Source organism: Oryctolagus cuniculus, chromosome 6 (assembly GCF_051225735.1).
Source record: "Oryctolagus cuniculus isolate XC-2025 breed Fujian yellow rabbit chromosome 6, ASM5122573v1, whole genome shotgun sequence".
In the NCBI taxonomy this organism is placed as follows: domain Eukaryota; kingdom Metazoa; phylum Chordata; class Mammalia; order Lagomorpha; family Leporidae; genus Oryctolagus; species Oryctolagus cuniculus.
In genome coordinates, this window is record NC_142872.1 from 23,119,316 (window position 1) to 23,144,966 (window position 25,651).

The following is a 25,651-nucleotide window of genomic DNA, read 5'->3' on the forward strand; positions in this document are numbered from 1 at the left end:
AGTGGCCACATGTGGCGAGCACGCAGGTGGGACTGCTGCTGCAGCCCTCCCCACAGGGAATGCTCAGAGAGGTCAGTGTCACGAAAACACCTGTCCCAACTGTGGCCGGGGAAGTCATCAGGAACACTCAGATTATCCCTGACACGGCAAGTGGCTCTTGGCAAATATTTGATCCCTAATTATTTGCAATTCCGGCAAAAGTGCTTTAAGCCGTGCATATGCCCTTTACTACGGTTGCGCCAGCAGGCTCTGCAGGGAGCTGGGAGCACCCCAGGCGCGGTCAGCCCCGAATCACACCCACCACAGCCACAGGTGGTCATCCACGGTCTCCACACGCTGACCACAGCAGGGGATGGTCTCATTAAAGCAAGCCCCGCGTCACCACTTCCTTCTTGTCATTAGCACAGAATGGATTCCCCGCTTCTACGAGGAAGACAATAAAACAGTAATGAGAAAGCTAACCAGGTGAGCCCACCGCGACTGCCTCCAGTATTTACGAGGACAACCACGGCGCACGGGAAAGCTACAGTGTGCTAACTCACAGTCATAAAGAAAGCCGTTTACCCGGGTTAAAGCCTGATCATCTTGCCAAAGAAGCTGCTTTTCAACACTAATTAGATGTACTGAACACGGTCAGAAATGGGATCTGTTACCTTAATCATGGTGCAGGAGAAACGAGTCCATTGTAACGCTTGGTGCTGTAGATGGCCTTTGTGAGTCTCACAGGGGCCCGTGCTAAGAACATCAGAGACCAGGGGAGGGGAGCACAGGAGGGGGACCCTGAGCTATGCCTCTAACAGAGTGGCACCTGGTTCCTCTGAGCAGAGACCCTGCCCTGTTACTTCTTCCACACTGCCCACATCCAAGAACACACAGCTGGGTCATTTGGCTTCCAGACTCTGACTCAGGTTCTCCGACTGGCTCCTAGTCCAGTGCAAACCAACAAGTGCTCCCTTCCCAGGGACTGCGTCCCAAATGACACGTCAGGGCTGCTACGGTTTGAAGTCCACAAAAAGAGAGAGCTTCTATCTGCTGCTTCACTCCCCAAATGCCTGCAACAGCTGGGGATGGGCTGGGCTGAAGCCAGGAGCTAGGAATTCAATCTAGGTCCCCATGTGGGTGGCAGGGACCCACACACCTGATGTCTCTTTCAGGGAGCACCTTAGCAGGAAGCTAGAGTCAGGAGCAGAGCCAGGACTCGAATCCAGGCACTCTGACCTGGGATGAAGGAGTCCCGACTGGTGCCTTAATCACTAGGATGAACACTTGGCCTTCACGTTAAGATATAACTGCCGTTAAAACAAAGAGGCGGGGCTTTTGAGAGGTAATGAGTAGATTCACGCCATCCTTGGCACGAGTTCCTGGCAGAAAGTGTGAATCCGGCTGGCTCCCACCTCTGCCTCTCAGGCACTTCTTGCTGGGTATGACACAGAACAAAGGCCTCCCAGAGGCTGGTGCCTGCTCTTGGACTTGCCAGCCTCTGGAACTGTGAGCCATGTACACTCCCACTGTTCAGAATCCCCCTGCCCATCACGTTCTCCTACAGCAGCGGGAAACGCACTAAGACCAGGAGAAAGCCAGTGGCTTCTGCGCTGTGGGTGCTGAGTGCCTGCTGGTACTTCTTAGCCCATGCAGCTTCTCCATGTCTGAGAACTGATCTCCAGTGTGATGACTGACGAGAGTCCCACCTCTCCCCTCCCTGGCAAGGTCTCAGGTGGGCTTGCTCCAGACTGAAGTTGGAGGCACTTCCTGGGCTTCGTCCCAGAGGCTATCGGTGCTTCCAGGCACCTGGGCTGCACCCCCACCATCTCATCTCACCCCACTGTGAAGTCACAGTGAGGGGAAAGGGTGGCTGGAGGGAGACTGCTCACCACAGGCCAGGAAGACCAAGACGTGCCTGCAGAGGACCAGAAACTGTGCTGCAGTCCCAAGAACCCTGGCCTGGCACAGCAGCTGCACCCAGCTTTTGCAAGACAGGGGTGCTGTACAGGGACCAACGGTCCCTTACACATGGAGGGAGGGAGGCAGGGAGGGACAACCAACCCAACTCCCACTGGTTTACTCCCCAAGCGTCCACAACAGCTGGCACTGAGGCAGGCTGAAGCTACTTGCTGGAAACTCCATCCAGGTCTCCCAGGTGTGTAGTAGGCAGCTGCCCGTCAGGGTCAACATCAGCAGGAAGCTGGAATCAGAAGCCGGAGCTGGGAACTGAACCCAGGCATTCTGATACAGGAAGCAGGCATTCTGACTGACATCTTAACCAGTAGAGCAATGTCTACCCCTATACACTTTATCTTTAATGCACTGGGGGGCTGTAGCCCTTACCCAGGTCATGGTCATGGTTCTTAATGACCCAGAGCTGGGGACTTGCTAGTGGAGAGCCATGCATGTGCAGCTCAGACTCCCAGATGTGCCCAAGGTTGCCTGGATACAGAGACCACCCATGGGCCTTGCACGGGACTGCAGTTTGATTTGTGTGCCAGTCACTCAGAGCCCCAGCTTTCCCATCCAATGTGACTTCTACACCCCAGATGGGGGACGGCGGTGACAAGGGAGTGCTCCAGGTGTGACTACCTTCCAGCTCTCCAGCCACCTACTCACCCAACAAACATGTACTCAGCACCTAGGATACACCAGCCCCAGTCCTAGGTGTGTGAGTTCCTGTCCTCAGGGCACCTGTGCTGGTGTTGGGGGACACAGACAATGAACAGCACGTAAGTCAGTGTGACAGATGCGGGCTGTGGGAAAGGCCAAGAAGGAAAGGAGCAGGTACATTTGCATCCGGTGATCAGGGAGGCCTCTCTGGAGAGGTGAGATTGACCTAAGATCTGGATGTGGGGATGCCCTGGAACTCCTGGCGCAGGGCAGGAAGCAGGCACGAGAGGAGGCCTGGCTCACACAGCAAACCCCGCCGGGGACAGCCAGTCCACAGGGCCCTGTGATGCAGAGGCAACGCTGCCTCCCCCACCCGACCTGTGCCACCTGGGGAAGTGGGCCAAGACCCCGTCACCATGATACTCGGCACACCCAGCTCCACTCTGGAATGAATGAGGCATGTGCTCCAAACAATCGTCCAAGCCAGAGAGCTCTCGGGGTCCCTGAGGGAGAACAGCCCTCCCGTGGCTCCCACCTCAGGCTACTGGATGCCCTGCGCCCTGGGGTCTGATTCACCCTTAACTGCTGGGAAGACAATCGGAATTCCTGCTCAGGAGTTGTGCATGTCGACGCCCAGGTGGAGACGGCAATGCTTAAATTAACCACTATTTTGTGGAGGCACGTCAAGTGCCGGGCACCACGCCAAACCCTCAGACCCCATGATCTCATCTGAGAGCCCAAAGAAGCAGACACACTCTATGCGGCATGAACAGATGCCCAAGTTAGAGATTAGGAAACCTGAGTCCAGAGAGACTTGCCTACAGTCAGGCAGCAGGTGGGTGGTGGAGCCTACGCTCCATTCAGCCTCACTCCTCACCCCTCCTCTGGGATACTCTGCTCAGCCGGGCATACACTACCCATTCTGGGGGGACACGTGAGACTGCCAAGGGCTGGGGTGCTCCACTGCCAGCCACCTTGGCCCGGAGCAGCTCTGCTGATTGCAACTCTCGCACAGGCAGCGGCTCCTCTGAGGGTGGCAGCTGACATCACTACACAAAGAAGCCCTGCTCGGCTCTGTGAACTCTGCAGGCCAAAAGCCACTTCCTCGCTACACGGGGCACGTGGCCAGTATCCCTCCTCCCCGTGATACTTCTCAACTCCAGCACTTTCCTGCTCCCAACCCTGCTGTTCCAGCTGAAAGTGGACAGGTGACCGCCAGGCAGATGGGATGGCCTCTCAGCGGGCACAGATGGCTTCAAAGCCAATCGCAGTTCACAAAGGCAGAGTCTGACCAGCTCTGGAAGGCCTGACCAAACGGCAGCTCCCAAAGCACTGACACCAACACGTGGAGTCCACCACTGAAGGTAACGCCTGGGGTGTTGCATACAGATCCTACACAGAGGCAGGACACACCAGCCTCAAGGTAAACCACAAAGTCACCACCAGAAATGCTTGGGACAGAGAGATGGAAGGGAGACCTGGATCTGTCAGGAGTCCGCAGGCACAGAGCTTCCTACGTGCTGCCTGTGCTGGGCAGTGTCGGGGCAGGGCTTTAGGCCGAACCATCCCTTTACCACTTTATCCACATTGCTACCTTAAGAAACCGACTGAGTGCCCTAAGGGGCCCCAAGGAGGGAAACCATGGGTCATGGGAGACCTTGAGGGTGACGTGTGCGCCAGAGCAAGGGGGTGGCTGAGCCAGGCTGGTGAATGACCGCCAGGCCAAAAAAACCACGACCTGTGAGGTTTATCTTCCACCCAGGATCATTTGCATTTTTTTACACAAACAAAAGCACCAGTTTACAGGGCAATGCAAGCCTCAAATCAATGGTGAACAGTGAGTAGAGCAAAGACGGGAGCCCCTTGCTTGGACCCTGAACGGGAATCCAGGATGATGCACGGGGTCTGCCTCTCACCTTCTGCCCTGTTCCCCCAATTGCAGACAGTTTTCTCAGCAACACCCACGTGCCCACAGTGGCAGGTGTCACCTGAGCCAACTGCCCACGGCTCTCATCCTTCTCCCTTACCAGGGGGCCCCTGGTCACACAATGCCCCCCAGAAAGGGACGAATGTGAGGCCCCAAAACACGGAGTTCACTGAGTCAGAGCTGGGCAAAGTGAGAGGCCTGGGTGCCAGCCGCTGTCGCTGTCAGGGCTGCCTCGGAAGCTCCCATGGTTCTCCGGTTTAACCCCGGCCCAGCCAGTCCTGTGCGCCTTCGCTCGGTAGCTGTGGGACCCGGGCACACCCCCACCTTCTCTGGTTTACTGCAGAATGAGCATGGACACGGTCTCGCCCTGCCAGACCAGCACAGAGGACACAGTGAGTTCATTAGCTGACATCAAAGGCCTGGGGCCCAGGGAGCGTCCTGGAATCACCAGGACAGGGCAAGAGGGTGGGGCTGCACACCAACAGCTGGGGTCCCTGCTGTCTTCAGTGGGACAAAGCCGCCCGGCAGGTTCTCTGGCCTCAGGTATTTGCCTGCCCTGGGCAGAGTCTACCCAGTACACAGGGTAGGGCCGCCAGAGGACGGCCACGGGCTCTCAGGGTGGCGTGACCCACAGCCCATGCTCTCTGCGGTGCTGCTGGGGACTCACCAGGGCCCTGCCCTGCCAACGGAAGCTGGATCTCAGTTTCTTTTTTATGTATTTGATAGAGTTAGACAGTGAGGGAGAGAGACAGAGAGAAAGGTCTTCCTTCCGTTGGTTCACCCCTCAAATGGAGCTCAGTTTCAAAGGCAGCCCAGGTCCGGGTGCCAATGCGTCTCAAGAACCACCGAGGCCCACTCCCCGGAGTGCAGCCCAGCTCCTCCTCTCCCTGCTGGGGGCCCCCTCATGCCAAGTCCCTGCTGCAGGGTGCCATGCCCCCAGCCGCTCCCACCCAAGGCAGGCTCCCAGGCTGCGGGCTGGCACTCTGCACACCTCACTACTGTCAACGTGAGGTCCCCCGCTCCTCCGCTCCCCACACAGAGCTGCCTGCCCTGCGGGCGCCACAAGGCAGCCTGTGCACCCTGCCTCCGACGAGGACATGGTGCAGACCCGGGGATCTGATCATGCGAAGGCAGCTGTGGTTTTAGGGGCACCGACAAGGGACTGACTGTGGAGGCTGGAGCCGTGGGATCCACGAGGCGCGCCTCGTGCACAGGCGAGCCTCGGTTTCCTCGGTCAGTGCGCCCACGTGCGGCCTTAGGAGGGCTCCCGCGGTGGACGAACCACCCCACGTCTGAGAGTCCAGGCGGCGCCTCAGTGCCCGCGTCTCCACTGGGACGTCCTCTGGCCACAATAAAACTACACAAATCCTTCCTTCTCTTTCCCAGTGTCCGCCCTGTCCAGTTACCTCAAAGGGCTTCCTGCGGAGGGCGGAGCCGCACACTAATGCGAAGGGCGTGGGCTCCCTGCCCTGGGAGCCTGCCGTCCACGCAGCGCCTTGCTTTACGGCTTTGCTTTACAGCACTTCCTCCCGAGAGGTTCCCGCCCCCTCTCCTTTTCTTCACTTCCAGCTGCTTCCGCTTGCCTGTGTCTCTGCTCCCAGACACCTCCTTTTCCCTCCAGCACCAAGCTGCCCTGTGATGGTCCCTGGCTCTCTGGCCTCCCTCCGACGACGAGCAGCTCAGGGCCCCAGATGTCGCCGCTCTACACAGGACTTCACCGCGTGGCTGCCTGCCCACAACCGGGTCTCCAGCAAGGAACCACTCCTGGGCTTGTCGCCTCAGGCCACCCCCATTGACTTCAAGGCTTCCTGCGGGATCGCCCAGCCTGGGATGGCTGGGTCAGCGCCTGCCACCTTGTTTCTCGAGGCTTTGGGGCACAGAGCTCTGCTGTCCATGCTGCACGCGTGCCGCCCCAGGCCAACGCCTTGCCTTGATGGGATCATTTGTCACTCGTGTGTCTCACAACACGTGCTTCTCCTTGATTGCACTTGCAAAGAAAAAAAATGGGAGCTCGACGACAGTGCCTAATATTAGCACAAAGCATGACTGTTTGCTAACCAGTAGGGTGTCAGTTTCTCTCAGAGCTGGGTGCTTTTATCACAGTGGGATTTGCAGCCACACTACAGGGGAAAGGATAGTATCTAGAGAAAGCTTGGCGACATTGTCCCATAGATCATTTCACTGCTTCCATTCTCAACTCATCCTCCGGCCCCACTGAACCAAGCAACTGGTGGGCATGAGGGTTGGGGTGGGGGCGTTGTCTTGCTCTACCCCTGAGACCAGTGAGCGCATGCTGACCAGGGAGACTCCACAAGGACTCAATAGCCTGTGTGCTTCCAGAGAGACCCACAGGTCCGTGGCCACCGCTGCGGTCACTCTGCTGGACACTGTTCTTGAGGCTGCGGCTGCCTTAAGGTACTCACATACCCAGACTTCAAGCTCACCAAGCAGGCAGTGGAAATCACCGTGTGTAGCAGGAGGCTGCACCTGCGCAGCCATTGGGGACAACCAGAACAGAGCTGCTGGAGGAGAGGGTGACAACCCAGACAGAACAAAGTATCAACTCCCAGGACAAGGAAGTCTGGCATTGATTTCTGTGAAGGAGCCCAGGATCTTTCAACCCAAAAGAAGATCAGAGGATTTTTAGGAGGGAATTGTCACTATGGAGTCTCAAATTAGTGACTTCCAAGATCAAGTAGAGGATGTATCTCAAAACCCAAAGCAGAAAGAAAAATGAAAGAAAAATCATTGCATATAACAGTCATTCTAGATAAAACTGTCAAGGAAAGGGGGGCCGACACTGTGACACAGTGAGCTAAGCTTCTGCCTCTGGTGCCAGCATCCCATATGGGTGCCTCTCTTTGGATCCAGTTCTCTGCTATGGCCTGGGAAAGCAGTAGAAGATGGTCCAAGTGCTTGAGCCCCTGCACCTGCATGGGAGACCCAGAAGAAGCTCTTGGCTCCTGGCTTCAGATGGGCCAAGCTCCAGCTGTTGTGGCCATTCAGGGAGTGAACCAGCAGACGGAAGACCTCTCTCTTTGGCTCCCCCCACCACCACCAACTCTACCCCTCAAATAAATTAATTAAATCTCAAAAAAAAAAAAACTGTTAAGGAAAAAAGAATTGAAGAAAATTCTGTAAATAGGTCAATCTTTTTAAGATTTACTTATTTGAAAGGCAAAGTTACAGAGAGAGAGAGAGAAAATGGGGGTGAGAAACAGAGATAGAGAAGGAGAGAGGGAGAGAGGGGGGGAGAGAGAGAGGGAGAAAGAGAGATTTTTCTATCTACTGGTTCAGTCCCGAAATGGCTATAATGGTCAGAGCTGGGCAGGCCAAAGCCAGGAGCTTCATCCGGGTCTCCCATGTGGGTGCGGGGGCCCAATCACTTGGGCCATCTTCTACTGCTTTCCCAGGCTATTAGCTGGGAGCTGTATCAGAAGTGGAGCAGGTGGGACTTGAACCTGCACCCATATGGGATGCTGGCACTGCAGGGGGTGGCTTAACCTACTGCGCCACAGCTCTGACCCCAGTGGATCAGTCTTAAATAGTTGATCACAAAGTGTTTTCAGTTTATATCAGGAGCCAGGCAGGGACACTTGTTATCACTATTTTCATGTGAAAAGAAAATATAAAACAAGAAAATGAAATAATCATTAAGAGTTGGAAAAGAAAGACAAGGTCTTTGGTGATTATGCAGTGGTATACTCAGCAGACCAAGAGAACAGTGAAGAATATTAAAATCATAAGGACAGATGATAAATATGCCAAAGGAAATCATTCTGTTCTGCTTTAGCAGTAAATAATTAGAAATGGAAAAAGAGTGAAATGGTCCACTTCTAATACTGCTGAAAACCATAAAATATTTATGACTAAATTTGACAAGAAGGCCATAGAACCTATATGAAAAGACTATAAAATCTTACTCAAGGTCATAAAATAAGATTTGAACAAATGAAAAGACTTTTCTTATTCTTGAGTGGGAAGATGGAAGACATTATAACAAATTTATAAATTTAATGCAATCATTTTGGAATTGGATAAAATCTTAAAAAGTTTATTTGAAAGAATAAGTGCCCAAGATGACTGAGAAAAATAAGGAAAGAAATAGTGAAAGGGTGTGGGCTTTCCTATTGGCCGATCGGACCAGAAAGCTGCTTGATAAAATATTGAGGTAGGAACGGACAGATCAATGACTACAGACAGAGTAGTAAAACAGAAGAGAGGATCCAGAAATACATCAGCTTGTCTATGAAAACTCTACACATGACGAGAATGACCATTCCAACATGAAAAAGAAAGCTACTTGATAAATGAAGTAGGGACAACTAACTATACACCTGGAATAAAGTAACATTGGAACCTTATTTCACACTACATAAAAATCAAAAGCTACAAATGCGGAGTGGGCATTTGGCAAAGCAGCTGACATGGCTTAGGATGCCCACACTGCATTACTGGTGTGCCCGAGTTCAGTCTTCCTCCCACTTCCTATTCCAGCTTCCTGCGCGTGTGCACCCTAGGAGGCAGCAGGTAGTGGGTTCCAGGAGCTGGGTCCCTGCTACCCACATTGACTACCTGTGCTGAGTTTCAGCCTCCTGACTTTCACCCTGCCCAGTCCTGGCTGTTGTAAGCATTTGCAGAATGTCTAGCAGATGGAAAATCTGTCTTTGTCTGTCCCTATCTGCCTTTCAAACAAAATGAAAACAAATATAAAAACTTATAAAAACAACTATAAGTATTTAAATTACTCTAATAACGAGTGCATAGAAAAGAATGCTTAAATACCTTGCTGGCACACAAACAGTCATGGGCAACCATGAACATACCCATTCATTAAAGAAAAAGAACAATTTCATTAGTTTCGAATTTCCTTGCTTGCTCCTCTGCAACTCTATTCCCTCATCCCCACTTGGAAGTGAGCACCATCCTGCATTTTTGACTTACGGTGCTTTGCTTTTCCTTGCAGTTTTATCTCACCCTTGCATTCCTCAGCAATTTAGTGTTTGCTTTCCACGTTCCTGACGTTTATACAAATGAATTATATTGTTGGCACTCATCTGAGATTTCTCCTGCTCTTGCAGTGTGCTTTGCTTCATGCACATCTTTGTTCAACCCGTAATTCCTTCACTTTCACTTACGGTGCCCACGGCAGACACAGATCATTATTTATTCAGATGCTCTACGTTGAGCTGCTCATCGCCTGTTTCTGTGATCCTCTTTGTCTCATTTTTCCTTTATTGTGGATCAAATTCTTCACTGCTTTCATCCTTCCCTCCACTGATAGAAAAGTTAAATAAATTTCCGTATTCCATTGTTTACTGCATAGATTGAAAAACATGTGACTAACCCAAAATCTCAAGTTTGTCAATGCTTTTCCCCTCCACAAGAAGAGTCTTGGAACAAATGACTTCCAGTCACCCCTTCACTGACCCAGTTTTCCTGGCAGTAGCTTACTCCTCAGAATGTCTTCATACAGCTTACGTTCTCTTCGTGATGTTGATCTAACATGATGGTGCTATCCTCATTTACAGAATGATTTATGCCAGTGGAGTCTGCGTTCACAGGTTTTCCTCTCAGCGTGATACACCTATTGTTCCTTTGCCCTCGGCTTCCACTGCTGTCAGGACACCGCAGCCGTTTCATCTCTCTGTTGGTTGTCCATTCTTTCTCTTCTGAAAATTTTAAGAACTTCTATTGGGTTTTCTGCCATTTCTCTATGATATAAGGATCTTTATATCTGTTCTGCTTAGATTCCTGCAAGTGGGGGGATTCACGTCTGTCAAAAGTTCCTGAAGATTCTGTCACCTTCCGTTAAACATGACCTCTATTGTGTCACGTCACACACCCCACCCTGCCCGGCCGCCCTGTGATTTGGTGGGTAGTGTGAGTTCCCATTCTGTCTCAGGGCCTTGTGTCCACACATTCCCATCTGCGGATTTTCTGGGCTGCATTCATTTTTTAATTTATTTTTAATTTTTTTATTTTCTGCCAAGCAGAGTTAGACAATGAGAGAGAGAGACACAGAGAGAGTTACAGACAGTGAGAGAGAGACAGAGAGAAAGGTCTTCCTTCCGTTGGTTCACTCCCCTAATGGCCGCCACAGCCAGCACTGCGCCGATCCGAAGCCAGGAGCCAGGTGCTTCCTCCTGGTCTCCCATGCGGGTGCAGGGCCCAAGCACTTGGGCCATCCTCCACTGCCTTCCCAGGCCACAGCAGAGAGCTGGACTGGAAGAGGAGCAGCTAGGACTAGAACCCAGTGCCCATATGGGATGCCAGCGCCGCAGGCGGAGGATTAACCAAGTGAGCCACTGCGCTGGCCCCTAATCTATGTTTTTAAGAGCTCACATTTCCTAGAAATTAATCTGGGAAGCTGATTGAGAGAGCTCAGCTCTGGGATCCTCCTGATGTTCAAGGACTGTGCAGTTGTGGGTTCAATGGTGTTCAAGAGCGTCCAGATGGCCCGGGCGGTTTGCGTGGGAGCTGTGGCTGCTCGTGGCTACCCAGCATCGGGAGGCTCCATCTCTCTCCCCGCAGCCATGAGCTGACACAAATACCTTTTCTCGAGGCTCTTTGGGACCGATGGGTTCCTTTCCTGTTCATCCTCACGTTGGAGACATAACCTTTTAGTGCTCCAAGTTTATGTGGGGGTAAGAGGGAACTTTCCAAGTATGCCCATCCGAGAAGGACCCTGGGCCTGGGCCCTGGCTTCCTGCCTCCTCATGGGATGCAGCCCAGAGCTGAGCTCACCCAGTCGTGCAGAGCGCACCAGGTGGCGTCGCCCTCCCTGCTGCCTCACCTCCCTGCGTTCCTCATGCCACTAGCTTCTTCACCCTCTGACTCGCCCTGATTCTCCTTCTCATGTCAATCCTTGGAAAGGATTTAAAAAATATTTATCTGTCATATTGCCAGAAGCAGAAGCCAGATGGTGATTTTAAAAAACAAATAGGATCCAACAATTAGAAAACACTTCGAGATAAACACAGGGGCATCACCCTCAACACGCCGCTGCTTAGCCCTTTGGAGGGGCCCTGAGGACAGGCCCTCTGCTGAGCAGCTGGGAAAGGCTTCAGTGACCGCCAGGCAGCTGGCTTAACTTTCCTGAGGCTGTCTGTGTGTTTAAAGCAAGTTTAAATTCTTCTATCATCCAGATCTCAAACAATAAAGAGAAGGCTATTAATGGCATGCAGGGCAGGAAAACCAGAAACAGCACATGTGTCACCAGTAACCTGTGCCAGTGTCTCCCGCCTGTGAGCCCGGAGTGTGTGCCCCAGCACCAGAGCTCTTCTACACACACACACACGTGGCGGCGACAGGTGAAGGTCAAGGACTGACCCCTTTGGGGTCACTTGTGATTCGAGGAATCAGAAGGCTGAGTTTAGTTTGAAGGATCATCTGAGTAGGCCCTGCCTTGCCCGGGGCAGGCTGAGCAGTGGACACTCCAACCTAGAACTCACATGTTCTTTAGTCTCTGTTTTGATTGGTCCTGCTCTCCCAAGGCAGGAGCGTGGCAAGTGGGGCTTGGCGCTCACTGACATACTTCCATCAGAAATCCTGCACAAAAGTCCTTCTGGAATACGTACTGGCTCGATCTTATTAATGGTGTCAAAATTAGACAATACTAAACATCAAAATATTCTTCTTAGTAGCTTATATTAACCCAAACAAAACTACCTTTGATTTGTGATAATATACTTACTGTCTCAACTCTTAACTTGTAAGAATGACTTTTTTTATCACAAGCAGAGAAAATTCCGACAATGTTCTATTTTCAAGAAGTCACAGTGAAAGTCAAGTGGGCATCGAGGTCAACCCAGGGTCAGGGGCCACGTGGGAAGTTGCCCTGGTGGTTTTTGCTAGGCAGCTGAAACGGACGGCAACAAGATGAGACCGAGCCAACAGAGGGAAGGTGGCTGGTGGTGCATCACAAGGTTGATTATTTTACAAATAGGAGGACATAGCAACAAATAGATATATAGTGGACATGGGAAACAGGTTTCTCACTGACAGAGAGACTTACAAATATGAATGAGGGAAGGCAACAGTGGAGTCTAGCTGGGCTGGCATTGGAAGTATTGATGTAAACTCATGGTCTGGGGGTGAGGAACATCCAACCTGCGGGCCATGTTGGGTCCACAAAATCATTTTGCCTGCAAAGGCAACCCTAGGTGGGACTCAAAAGTCCATAAATCCATATAGCAGAACAATTCTTTTGCTTATGTATGGCCCACAAATAGTGTTATAAATATCCAAATGGGCCTTGGCAGAAAACAGGTTCCCAGGCCTGGAATCAGACACAGACGTAGGAACATGTGCACCCAGACGTGTTTCTTACTGTTGTTCCCTCAGAGAATCTGCAAGCAGCAGAACCCGGTAGCAAGGAGCACATTTCACTCCCACGTCTTGGTGTCTAAATGCAATCACCACTAAAGCAAACCAAGGCTCTTTGAAGAAACAGCTTCAGGCCTCACCCAGGGGTGGGCAGGGCAAGAATAGAATAGCTGGGAGCATCTGATACCAGGGAGTGAAGCGGCACTCACAGAGTCAGGCGCTTTGAAAAGGAGCACAGACGCTGGGCTCAAGAAGTGCTTACGGTCAGATCTGGGACGTTCTGAGTGCGAAAATAAATAATGACAGTAACAGAGAATGGCTCTATTTATTCAGTGGAATCCATGAGTCCACACTTTTTAAAAGTGAACAAACAAATGGAGAAAAGAGAAAACTCTTCCTTAAACAGTTTCAACTAAAAAATGTAAAAGAAATAATGGAACCGGGAAATTTTCATTTAGCAATCAACACGGCACTCAGTCAGGAAGAAAACATCAGCACATGCCAGTGCAAGTGGGTGAAACACAGAAAAACACTAGGGTATTGCCATAGTCTCGGAGAATTTCATCACAAAATATTGACCAATTTTAAAAGAAAACAGGGCAACTTGATGGTGGGTAAAGCTTTCAAACACCACCTTACTCAAACGTCAGATTGAGGGAGGGCACTGATTGTGAATTGGTAGCTTGCAGGGGCAAGAATGCATGCTAACCCTGTTAACAACCTTGCTACAAACTCATAGTCAGGGCAGTCCCAGGAAACAGACGAACCCAGACCCAGGGGCAGCACTGAAATGATTGGCCTGCCATCGTTATCGATGCTGAGGACAGGCAGGTCAAGGAAAGCCCCAAGAACTGTTGTGAGGCCAAGTTTGCCAAGGACAGAGGTCAGCTCTGGGCAGTGGGGGCTCCGGCTTGAAGGCCCTGCCCCTGGGACCTGCGAGGACATCTGGGAGTTGCTTGCACTGTTCTTGTGATTTTTCAGCAATAGTAAATACATTGGTGATAACAGGGGATTCAACACTTCACAGAAAGTTCTACCTCCAACTAGAAAATGGAAGTTTGCACAAGATTGTTGTTCCCATTAGCCCACACTCGGAAAACATGAGATGTGTAAAAATGTATGTCGTTTTTTAATGCTATTGGATGGTAATGAAGGAATATATAAGAAATCAAAGTGACTCAGGTTGTAGAGAAGAACAAGCCTTCGGCAAAAGAGACAGCATCTGGAAAGAAGGACTCAATGGGCTTCGAGAGGGACAGCGGGCTCCTGGACACAGCAAAGGGGATTGACCCAGACAAGACGGCCAGTCGTCAGCAGGGCCCAGGCTGAGGCGGGGAGGGCAGGAAGGCTGGAGAAACAGTCGGACAGAACGGCAGCAGAGGGCTAGGCACCATGAGGACCCACACGCAGGCTACTGCAGTTTCCAAGGAGAGGAGCAAGGGCGTCTGGCAGAGGAACATCTGGAAACGGGTAAACATTCCAAACCGGATTAGGACAGGAACTCAGTATCCAAGGCCAGGAAGCCCCAAGGGACAAAATGCCATCACCCAAGGAAACCTGAGAAAATGACCTGTGAAAGCCAGCCAGAGGCAAGCCAGATACTGCTACGATTTTCCAGAGGACAATGATGCTCCTCCTCTCATCAGAGACACTGGAAGTCAAGGGGCAAAGTCCCACAAAGAGGACCCCCTCGTGACACTGGGCAGGAATGTTCTGGGATTCGAAGACTCAATATACTGAAGATGTCAGTCTTCCTAATGCATCTGCAGATTTAACAAAATCACAATCTCAAATACCATGAGACCATTTGACAAAATTTGGCAAGCTGATTCTAAAATTTATATGAAAATGAATAAAAATGTATATGAAATATGCAAAAATAATAACAACAACAGATCTGGAGAACTAAAGCTACCTTAATTCAAAAATTACTAGAAAGGCACAATGAAGAAGGCCAAGTGGTGCTTGAATAAGGAGAGCTACAGAACACTGAGGGAGTCCAGAAACAGATTTGTACCGAATGGCTCCCAAACTTTTGAAAGACAGCTTTATTAAAGTATAACTGCCAAGCAATAACCTAAACCTATCCAAAGTGCAAAATTTGAAATGTTCTGGCCTACATGTACACCCATGAAACCACACTGGAACCAAGACAACAAGCATGCTAGTCAGGACCCCCCATTCTCCCACGGGACCCTCTTTCCTGTACCATGCACCAAAGGCGAAGCTGCTTTTTGTCCTCATTTTGCATTTTCTATAATTTTATGTAAATGGGTGAGGGGATTTTTACCCGACTCCTGGGGTCTGTGTGGTGACTCCACGCCTCTTGCCCCCACCACACTCTTCCTCTCAGAAACGAATCCACAGCACATGTGAATAGCAGATCCTCTTGCTTTGTGTGGCTTGCTTCTCTCTCACCATACCTGGGATTCACTTGCACTATAATTTAAGGCAACGGACGTCAGCTTCATAAAAGTTTGCCACATGTTAACAGTTCACCCATCTTTATTGCTGAGTAGAATTCTACTATATGGAGATACGTAAAGTTTGTCTACTCATTCAATGGTTGATGAATGTGTGAGTTGTGCCTAATATATTATCATTTCAATAAATCTGCTACAAAAAAACTCACATACAAGAACTTGTCTGGACCTATGCTTTCATTTCTCTTGGATAAGTACTTGGGATTGAATTGGCTGGACCGCATGGTAGAAGATGTTGACTTTAAAAGAAATTGCCGAACTCTTCTCCCAAATGGTTTTGCCATTTTACATCCCCATCAGCAGCCCATGAATGTTGTGGTTCCCCCATATCTTGGCCAACACCTGCTGTGGTCATTCTCTTCAATGTTAACCATTTAAATACCTGTGCTGGTGGATATCCTCACAGCTTTAATCTAAGCTTCCTGATAACTAATGGTCTTAATGACTTTCTTATGCATTATTTGCAACCCCTATTCATTTATCCAAAAGAAATGGAATCTTAGGCCTGGGCTGTGGAATAGCAGGTAAAGCCACCGCCTGCAGTGCTGGCATCCCATATAGGTGCCAGTTCTAGTCCTGGGTGCTCCACTTCTGACCCAGCTCTCTGCTATGGCCTGGGAAAGCAGTAGAAGATGGCCCAAGTCCTTGGGCCTCTGCACCTGCATGGGAGACCTGGAAGAAGCTCCTGGATCCTGGCTTTGGATTGGCCCAGTTCCAACCATTGTTGCTATCTGGAGAGTGAACCAGCCGATAGAAGACCTATCTCTCTGCCTCTCCTTCTCTGTAATTCTGCCGTTCAAGTGAAAAAAAAATGCATCTTAAAAACAAACAAAAATGGAATATGACATCCACAAAAGGGCATGTGTATATATATATATATATATATATATATATATATATATATATAAAAAAACAGGAGCTTTGTGCAAAATAGTCACCAATGAAAACAATGCTAATGTGTCTCACCAAGAGTCCCTGAAAAGCTGGGATACAGTCCTACAAAGAGATCTTAACAGCAATGAACACAAACAAGTGATTTACCCAACTATGTGGATGCAACTCAACTGAAAGAAGGCAATGTCAACTGAAATGTCAATGAAAGAAGCCAGACAGGAAATAGAGGTCTATCCATGTCAAGTTCAAGAATAGCTGGAGCTAACCCAAGTGGCTAGCCCACAGCAGAGCTCGCCTCTGGGTCAGGGGTGGAGAAAGGTACCCCGGGTCACGCTGCAGAGTGAAAATGTTCTGTGCCCTGATTAGAATGATGGTGCAAACACTCGCTGAGAACCGTTGTCAAAGATCTGCACATTTCATGCTGTGTAATGCTACTTAAATTTAGAAATAACCCACATTCAAGGCATATTTTTCCCACCAACACACTTATCACCCAAAGAAACTTGAGAAACTTCTATTTCTCCCACATCCTCACCAGCAATCCTGGGCTACACCCAGAGTAGGTGGTTGGTGGTGGTTCTGGGCGGGGGGTGGGGGGCGTGGGGGGCGTGGGGGGCTCAGGTGAGCACCTGTTCTCTGGTCTTGAGTGATGGCACCTGCACAGCAGAAACTTAGAGGACAGTGGTGGTGGGGAGAGGGGGTCTGGTGTGGTCTAGAGACGCCCACGCCGTGGAAGGGCTTCTAAAGCCAGAGGTGACACCGGACAATGCAGGCAGGCCCTCTGTTCTGGGTTTGCAGCCAGGGCTGGCTCCCGGGTGCGTGGCTGCTACAGCAATGCGTGGCCCCTGCACTTGAGGTTTAATGGCCTGGGGCTGTTGCCTTGAAATTCTCTTTGAATGTGTGTTCTACCTGAGCAGCCCTATGGGACAGTGAAGAATGTTCCGGGGGCCTAAAGCCTTGGCTCACAAGTACTCCAGACTCCCGCCGCCTCCTCAGCTCCCCAGCACGGCCCTCTGCTGCCCGCTTCCCACCCCCACGTGTCCTGGATGGCTTCCCCCAGTCCCCTCTCTACCTTGGGCAGCAATCGGGTCTCTGCCACTGCTCTCTACCTCTGGCACAGATGAGCCGGGATGTGAGCAGGCGGCTGGCTGCACCCAGACCACCCGCCCCGACTGGCGGCACGGTGGTATAGCTGGGGGCCTCTGGCTCACCTTTGAGTCAGGCTCAGACATCTCTCCGGTGCAGGGGCTGTGATCACTCGCGGGGTGGTGGGCTCACAGGGGAATGACTCCCTCATCCCTGGCTGGGGTCGGGCATTTTGCTTTCCAGTGGGCAGTCCCGGCTACAGCCACGGTGGGGAAGACGCCTCTGCTGGCGCTCTGCGTGTTCCCTCTCACGTGACCGCGCCTGTGGGATACACACACCCCATCTGCCGAGCCCTCCACCTGCCCTCCTGGTGTGCATTCTACGAGGTGACCACGGCCCTCACTGTGGGCCACGCTGGCAAGCCGCTGCAGAAGTAGAGCCACACCTGACCCCGGAAAGGATCCCTGAACGCTGCTTCTGCGAGACAAGCAGCCCACCCTGCCATCGTGAGTGATGGGGCGTAAGGGACAGAGGCGGGAGACACGGCGGGAGCTCCTCTGAGTGGGCATCACGCTCATTCATCCCCCCCATCCATTCAAGTGCTGCCTGAGCACCGCTGTGTGCCAGCCTCTACTCCATGTGCTACAGACAGCGCTGAACCGATCAGACACGAGTGCCTGCCCGTGCGGGCGTACGTCTGAGTGCAGGAGACAGACTGAAATGACAAACGTTCTGACACGTCGACAGGGAAGAGGGACAGGTGTGTGATGCAGCTGTTAGGGTTCTACCCGCATCCCATAGTGGAGTGCCTGGGTTCTAGTCCCGGCTCTGCTTCCAATCCAGCATCCTGCTAATACACGCCCTGGAAGGCAGCAGGTGACGGACAGGTCAAGGACTTGGGCCCCCACCACATGTGTGGGACATTCAGATTGAGTTTTGGGCTTCTGGCTTTGCTCTGGCCCGGTCTTGGATGTCGTGGACATTTGGGGGAGTGGAATATCTCTTTGTCTTTGTCTCCATCTTGCAGTGTTTCAGATAAAGAGAAAGCAGTAAGGGGAGATGAGGAGTGACAGGGCGGGGGTGATTTAGATAAGGTGGTTAGGAAGGCCTCTTGGAGGAGGTGGCCTTTCAACAGGGCCTTCAGCCAGAGCGGACTGAGGCCAGGCCACGGGCCAAGGCTCCAGGGTGGGAGTGAATCATGTTTTCGAGGAAGAGCAAAGGCGTGGCTGGAATGAGGGAGGGAAGAGGGGCAAGGCCTGGAGAGCTTGGGGGGTGGCTGGGGACAGAGCCTGCGGGGCTGCACAGGGGACGCTGGCTGCACGCTCAGTGCGGCGACAGCCACCATGAGCAGGACAGGGGTCCTGAGGTGATGTGCATTCTGACGAAGGCTGCTCACCGAGAACTCACGGGACCTTCTGAGAGGAGAGGCAGAGAGACAGCACTGGAGGCGGCTGCTGTCTTCTAAGCGAGCAACGCTGGTGGCCCGGCCAAGGAGGCCCGGGACGCATTTCAAGCAGGCGTGCTGGCGAGAGGGTGATTACTAGGGAAGGCGAATGCTGTTTACCATTCACTAAATGAGGGAGAAATGGGACACAACCAGATATGGGGCAAAAAAAAAAAAAAAAAAAAAATACCCAAGAGATGGGGTGGCTGGTGCAACCTGGGATGCCCACGTCCCTTAGAACACGGTGCACATCCTGGCTCTACTTCTGGTTCCAGCTTCCGGCTAATGCAGACCCTCAGAGGCAGCAGGCAACGGCTCCAAGGCTTGTGGTCCCCGCTCCCACGTGGCAGGCCTGGACCGAGTTCCGGCTCGGCCCAACCCTGGCTGGTGCTGTTATCTGGGGGAGTGAGCCAGGTCTGGAAGATCTTTTTCTGGCTCTGCCTTTCAAGTAAAATGAATATAAATACAAAAAAAAAAAAAATTAAATAAAGAGAGTTGTTTCCGCTGCATTAGGCATGGGATGCCTCTCAGGTCTTCACTGGGGGAGCTTCAAAAGGCAGTGGCTGGGGGCTGCTGACGCAGATGGGGCAGGTGTGAAAGCCCCAGGAGCAAGGGCAGGCAGCTCAGAACGCCACCCTCGACCACGAGCGGGCACGGACACTGTGAAATGGAACAGTTCCACCTGTTCGTCAGAAGCTATCCGTGCCATCCGAAAAGGATGCATTTACTGGGACATTCTGCTTAGGAAGATGTCCAGCCAAATGCCTTTCACCTTCTCTCATGTGTTCCTGGCGCTGAATCTGCTGCTTAGAAACAGCACCCGATTCCCCCTGGCCGAGGCTGCTGTCCTAACGAATGAGGCCCCGAGTCTGGCACTTTGGGGAGCGTGAGGCTCAAGGAACAAGGAACAGGTCAGAGCTGCAGCTCCGTGCACAGCCGGGCCCCTGTTTGCAAGTTTCCCTCAGACAGGGGGGCCGGCGCTGTGGCGCAGTGGGTTAATGCCGTGCCCTGAAGCGCCGGCATCCCATATGGGTGCCGGTTGGAGACCCGGCTGCTCCACTTCCCGTCCAGCTCTCTGATATGGCCTGGGAAAGCAGTAGAGGATGGCTCAAGTCCTTGGGCCCCTGCATCCATGTAGGAGACCTGGAAGAAGCGCCTGGCTCCTGGCTTCAGATTGGCACAGCTCTGGCCATTGCGGCCATCTGGGGAGTGAACCATCGGATGGAAGACCTCTCTCTCTCTGTCTCTAACTCTCCTCTCTGTGTGTAACACTGACTTTCAAATAAATAAATAAATATTAAAAAAAAAAAGTTTCTCTCAGACGGCTGCCGCCTGGGGCAGTGGACTAGAAAGGGCCGCTCCCCTGCTGTGTCTGTCCCACACGCCTGGAGCTGCCTCGCGGCTTTGCTTTTGGATTGCACAAAGTAACGTGCCACTTGGCTCCTGGCCATGCCTACCACCCCGTGTGTGACTGCCCTGCCGGGGGGAGGCAGCAGCCCTGCGCTGGGTCTTGTGCCACCACCGGCATTCGCTGGCATCAGCAGAAACTCCAGTGCATCTGGGCGGCACCTCGGCGCTCCTGTCTGCATCCCACGAGCCGGGGCTTGCACTTCTCCCTCCCGGGGAAGCCCCTGCCTCGCTGGCTCTGGCGTTTCTCGTGCTCCATCCTAAGGCACCTCAGGCGCTCTCTGTGGAAGCGGTGGAACCCCAGAGGCTGGGTGGGGGAGCGGGCTGCCCAGTCCTTGGTGCTGGCTTTGCAACTGGGAGAGCTGAAGGGGGCAGCAGGGGGACAGCGGGAAGGTGCAGGTGGCATCCCGACAGTGACGGGGTGATGGTGGGGAGGCGATGGAAGTGGTGGTTAACAGCGGTGAGAGGGGATGCTGGTGGCAAGGAGAGAAGTGGTTGGAACCCGGCCTGCTTTCTCATGGCAGAACACTCACTGCACGCGCCAAGGCTGGCTGTGCCGGTGCCAGCTGTGCCCTCAGCACACAGGGCGGCACGTGGACGTTGCGGACGGGGGTTGAGCAGTGGCTCTGCTTCTGGTGGCCAACCGGCTCCCCACCAGGTGCCACTGCGTGCTTCAGGGCAAAGAGCACCAGCCCCACGCTGAGCCACGCCTGCCTGTGGCACAGGCCAGGGCTCTCTCTGGAGAGACAGCATCTGCCTGCTGCCACCAGAGGGCGCACCTGGGCCCGTGATTGCAGGGGGCGTCTCAGCTGCTCAGGCTGGGTGCACGCCCAGCACTGGCTTAGAGCAATTCCACTGCCCATGGTTTCGAGAGGCAGCTGTGGCCGTGCGGGAGGCCAGGTCAGGAAACATCAGGGGACAGTCACGTCAGAGGGACAGGGACAGCCTGTGGGCCAGCTGACACTGAACTAGGGAGACAGACAACTCAGCGCTGTTTTGGAGACGCCGGAGCAAGAGAGATGGTGTTTTTTATCCAACACGCTGAAGACAAGGAGAAGCCACCTTTCTGTGAGCTCTGAGTTTTCCTGGCAGTCGCTGAGATTATGACCCCAGAGGCACCTGGCGCCCTGGGTTTGCTGTCGCGTTTTGTCTCCCATTCATGGTGTTCAAGCACTGAAGGGCAGGCGGCCAGGTCCAGGATAAGGCACCGTGGCTCATCTCGGCTGCTGCGGTTGGGGGATTAGCCTGGATGTCCCCAAGGCCTGTGTGCTAAAGGTTTAGTCCCTGGAGGGTGCCAATGGGCGGTGGACTGCAGGAGGCAGGAATTGGGGGGCGAGCCTCAGGTCGCTGGGGTGGGAAGGTGGGGTCTGCTGTGAAAGGCTGAGGCTGGCTTGGTGCAGTGTCGCTGTCTGTCTGTCTCTTTCTCGGGCCTCCCTGGCTGGCCACGTCATCCCTCCCCAGCACGTATGCCCCCACTGCTACCCGCGGCCCTCACAGAGACCCAGCCAAAGGACTTGAACCTCCAAAACGGTGAGCCAACACAAACCCCTTTCCTTTTTGTTCTGGTGACAAAAGGCTGACTACTGCACAGGCCAAAGGAAGCTCCGCATGGCTGGGAAGGGGCCGGTGATGCCGCTGTCCCCCAGGCATTCCCACAACCCGGCTTGCTTCTGAACACCACCAAAGGGGAGGAGCACAGGTTCGGGAGCTTAGCGATCTTTAGCTCTGCACCTGGAACATGGGAGCACACAGCTCCTCTGGAGGCCAGCGGCAGGGAACACGGTGCACGTGGGTGCAGGAGACGGAAAGTCTTCTCACCCTTGCCACAGAACAGGTGGCCTCACTAAAAAAGAAACTTGTATATACAAAAGCTTCTTCACATTTAGCTAAAGCCCAGGTGGGTTCCAGGAGCTCCTCTCTAGGTCTTTGGACAGTCCAGCCCCACGTGGTCTCCCCCTACAGCAGGAAACCCAGGGGGAGGCTGCTGGAGCCTGACACGCGTGACACAGGCCCATCCCCAGCTGGGGGAGCCATTAGGCCGCACACCCAGGCCCGGGGAAGGCGGCAGGTTTAGCAACGGTCCACAGCAGGCGCTGTGCTGAGGCAGTGAGAAGGAGACATAGGAAAAGCTGTTTTGGATGCGAGTCCAGACGGCTCAGCAGAAAACACAGCAGAGTGCTCAGCAGCTCTGCAAAGGAAGATTTAAGGCCCAAGTGACCTCCTAAGACTCCAGCGACATCCGCATCCCCGCTGCGGGGAGACGCATCTCTTTGAACGTCCCTTCCGGCTCCTCTCCGAAACTAGACCTGTGAACCTCTAATTAAAGCACTGGCTGACTCCCTCGTGGGTACTTTCGCATGCTTGCTCTAGATTGGGCACCAAGTCCCGGACACAGCAGGAGACACGGAGTCTGTCCTCAGACCTTAGGGTCCAGGTCATGGCTGCCATATCCGGCTGCGTGGTATGCGGACTGCACAGTCAGCTCAGTGATGGGTGAAATCTATGCACATACTGCTTGGGGCTGAATGCGCCTGGATTAAGGACTCCAACTTTCTTTGCATAATGATGCCAATCACCTGCCCTGCCAAGAAGCCACAGGGCTCTGCTGACCCCCAGGGTGCTTTATCCTGATTGATGCAAGGCTCCCAAGCTGGCATGGGCCCGGGTTAGATGGACGTCACCCACGTCCAGGGCGGTGGCTGCTGCACCAGCCTCTCCACACCCTGCAGGAGAGGGAAGAGAGCTATGTCTGGCACCAGCAGGGTCGTGGAGATGGCAGGCCTCAAGGAGAGGCGTCAGAGAGGAGAGCACCTGTTTTTGAAGGTGGAGTGAGGGGAGGGGAAGTGGCAGTAACACAGGTGGCTCGGGACCCCCTCTGCCAAGAGTCGCGGTCCAGAGGAGGTGGGGTGGACCAGCTCTGGCTTCCCCTGTAGCTCTCGCCACCCCCGATCGGCCCAGCATCTCTGAGAGTGCACTGCAATCCTGAAAGCAGTTGTATCTCCCAGTGAGAAACTCCGAGACAGGGCACGAGCTGCAGGGACAGCGAGTGTGGTGCCCTACATCTGGCCGAGGGAGGATGCGAGGGGGCAGAGCGGGGCTGGCAGCCTGAGGCTGTGAGAGAGGCAGGTGCATCTTCTCGCGCTGCCCAGCAGCTCTGCGGCCCGGGGCCTCCTGCACAGCGGGCCCTGGGTCTGCGTGGGGCTCCGGGAAGCTGGGCAGCACGGTCAACCCTGCCAGGTCCACTGCTCCCTGAAGGGAGAATGTCCCGAGGTTGGTCTCTAGACAGGACCGTCAGGAAGAGACTCACAGCTCCCACAGCCAGTTAGCCACAGCGGGCCGTGAGCCGGGCCATGGCTTACAGGCACTGTGACTCCTGCACGGTGGGGCTGTGGGTGGCTGGGCAGGCAGGGGTGGCGAGAGGGGAGCAGCCTCTGCCTGGAGGTGCGGGGCTCCACACTGCAGTCCCTGCTCCTGGAGACGGGCTGCACAACACCACAAGTGCTCCAACACGCTCATGCCACCGCAGCCGAGAGCCGAAACCCAGGCTCACACATCCTCCCCATCCAACGTTCAGCCCCAGTCCTAGAAGGATCAGGTGGACACGTCAACTTCTGAAACAACCTCTTAGTCTCAGTGTGTCTTACGGTCTCAGTGCTTGGTCTCTCAAACACCCAAAGGCCCAGGGAACATCTGGCTTTATGGAACCTGCAAATACAACAAGTCACAACAGTGGACTTCCTCCCTGTGGGCCAGCTCCCCTGCTCCTCCAGACCACCCCAGCGAGGCCACCGGAGGCGAGTGCTCAGGCTTGCCAAGTCCCACCCCTGCTTCTGCCCTGACCAGCTGTGTGACCTCATACCAGCCACTTCACCTCTCTGGGCCCCAGTTCCGGTAGCTACAGAGCACAGGAACCACCCAGTATTTCCTTCAAGGTGGGAGATGGCTCGTGGGCGGCTCCCAGCGTGGTATGGGCCACTAGCTTGGGAACTGGAAGGGTTCCTTGTTCCATCACTCCCTGTACACACACTCTCCTCTCAAAGAGGAACCCAGGAGCCAGCGGGGATGGAGCGCCTTCCGGCTGGGACAATGCAGCTGTCCATTGCAGGGGCTTGTCCTTTCAGCCTGTGGGCCACTGCCTTTTCTAGGCCGCCCAGGCTTAGAGACATACACTGGATGTGTCCAACACCCGTGTGTGTGTATGTGTGCATGCACGCGTGTCAGCCGCAGGCCTCCTGCGCGCGGGGGGGGGGGGATGCCGCACGTAGCAGGTGTGCTCGGGGCTCCGTGTGGGGCCTGGGAACGTGACTGCGTAGCACAGCTCCTGTGGTCAGGGCAGCCACGTCTCTGGCTGAGCAGCCCTGCGCTGTGGGGCTGCGTTCTTACAGGCCACGTGGCTCTGGAGAACTGTGGAGCCTGCGTCTCTCTGGGGAGGTGCATGGGATCTTTGCTTTCCGTGATGGAATCTTCTGGAAAACTGAGCATGACCAGAGTGCAAGCCACCTGGGGAGGTGGTTAATTCAGGGGCTCTCTAGAGTCTCTAATGGGAGAAGCAGCATCCAATAAAGACTGACAGCGACTTCGGGTAGCTGAGACCATAAGAGACACGTGCACACCCAAGGTGGCAGGAGGGTACTGCAAGCTGATGAGTTTGGAGTGGATGCAAATTGTCCCTGTAATGGCGTCAGTCTCACATGTTTGTACTTTGAAAGCAACGGAGTGTTCTAGAGGGCCTGCAGCCCACACGTGCGCATGTGTCAGGGATTTGGTCCCTGCACCTGGGTACAGCAGACAGGTGACGTCATCTGCCACTTTCCTTGTGGCGGAAGGGCCTGCTGTGCCATCGGGGCTGTGACCTCACTCTGGCTTGTCCCAGGGGCCCTGAGCCACCACTTCCTGAGCTCACCCTGTTGTGGACTCTGCTGGCTCCAGGGCCTTGCTTGACAGGTTTCAGAGAGCACCCTGCCTTGAGCCCACCTCCCAGGAAGCACGGAGGGTGGGTTCAGGCGGGGCAGGTCTGTTCTGGGCCCCAGCTGACTACAGTGAGACCTGTGGCTGAGGCTTGGAGGCAGCCGTGAAGCCCCCAGCGCTGAGCATCAGGCCCCCCAGACAGGTGAAGCCACAGCCCAGGGCCACAGCCAGGGCTCCCACCTCCCCTCTGCAGGAGCGGCCCCACCCTCAGCTCTAACTCCAGCTGCCCCCTCTCTCAAGGGCCGCCAACCTTGACATCTCACAGGGTGGGCTGTGTTGGTCCCATTTCACAGGGAGGGAGGCAGGCAGAGAGAGGCTTTGGACAGCGACTGCATCTAGTGCTGCCAACCTCCCACCCCAGGGGTAATGGGGGAGGAACAGCGCCAGCCGTGACAGTCAAGGTCAGGAGAAGGGGTCGGTCAAGGACGGGGCTACCTGAAAGCTCCTTCTCCTTCCAGAACCTACGCGTCCAACGCCCAAGGACATCCAGGCCCCTGGGGTTCACTGTGCTAGGGTCTC

General features: G+C 53.7%; 1 protein-coding gene across 3 annotated transcripts in view; it reads right to left on the reverse strand.

Annotated features, from left to right (window-relative positions):
* FSTL4 (follistatin like 4) overlaps positions 1-25,651 on the reverse strand; it is a 360,281-nt gene that overhangs the window by 176,515 nt on the left and 158,115 nt on the right. The window contains exon 1 of one of the 3 annotated variants that reach the window (XM_051844205.3): positions 5,929-7,010. The exons of the other annotated variants lie outside the window; for them this stretch is intronic. The gene's annotated coding sequence lies outside the window, so the exon portion shown is untranslated. Of the gene's footprint in view, positions 1-5,928; positions 7,011-25,651 lie in introns of those variants that run through there. 3 annotated transcript variants of the gene reach the window in all.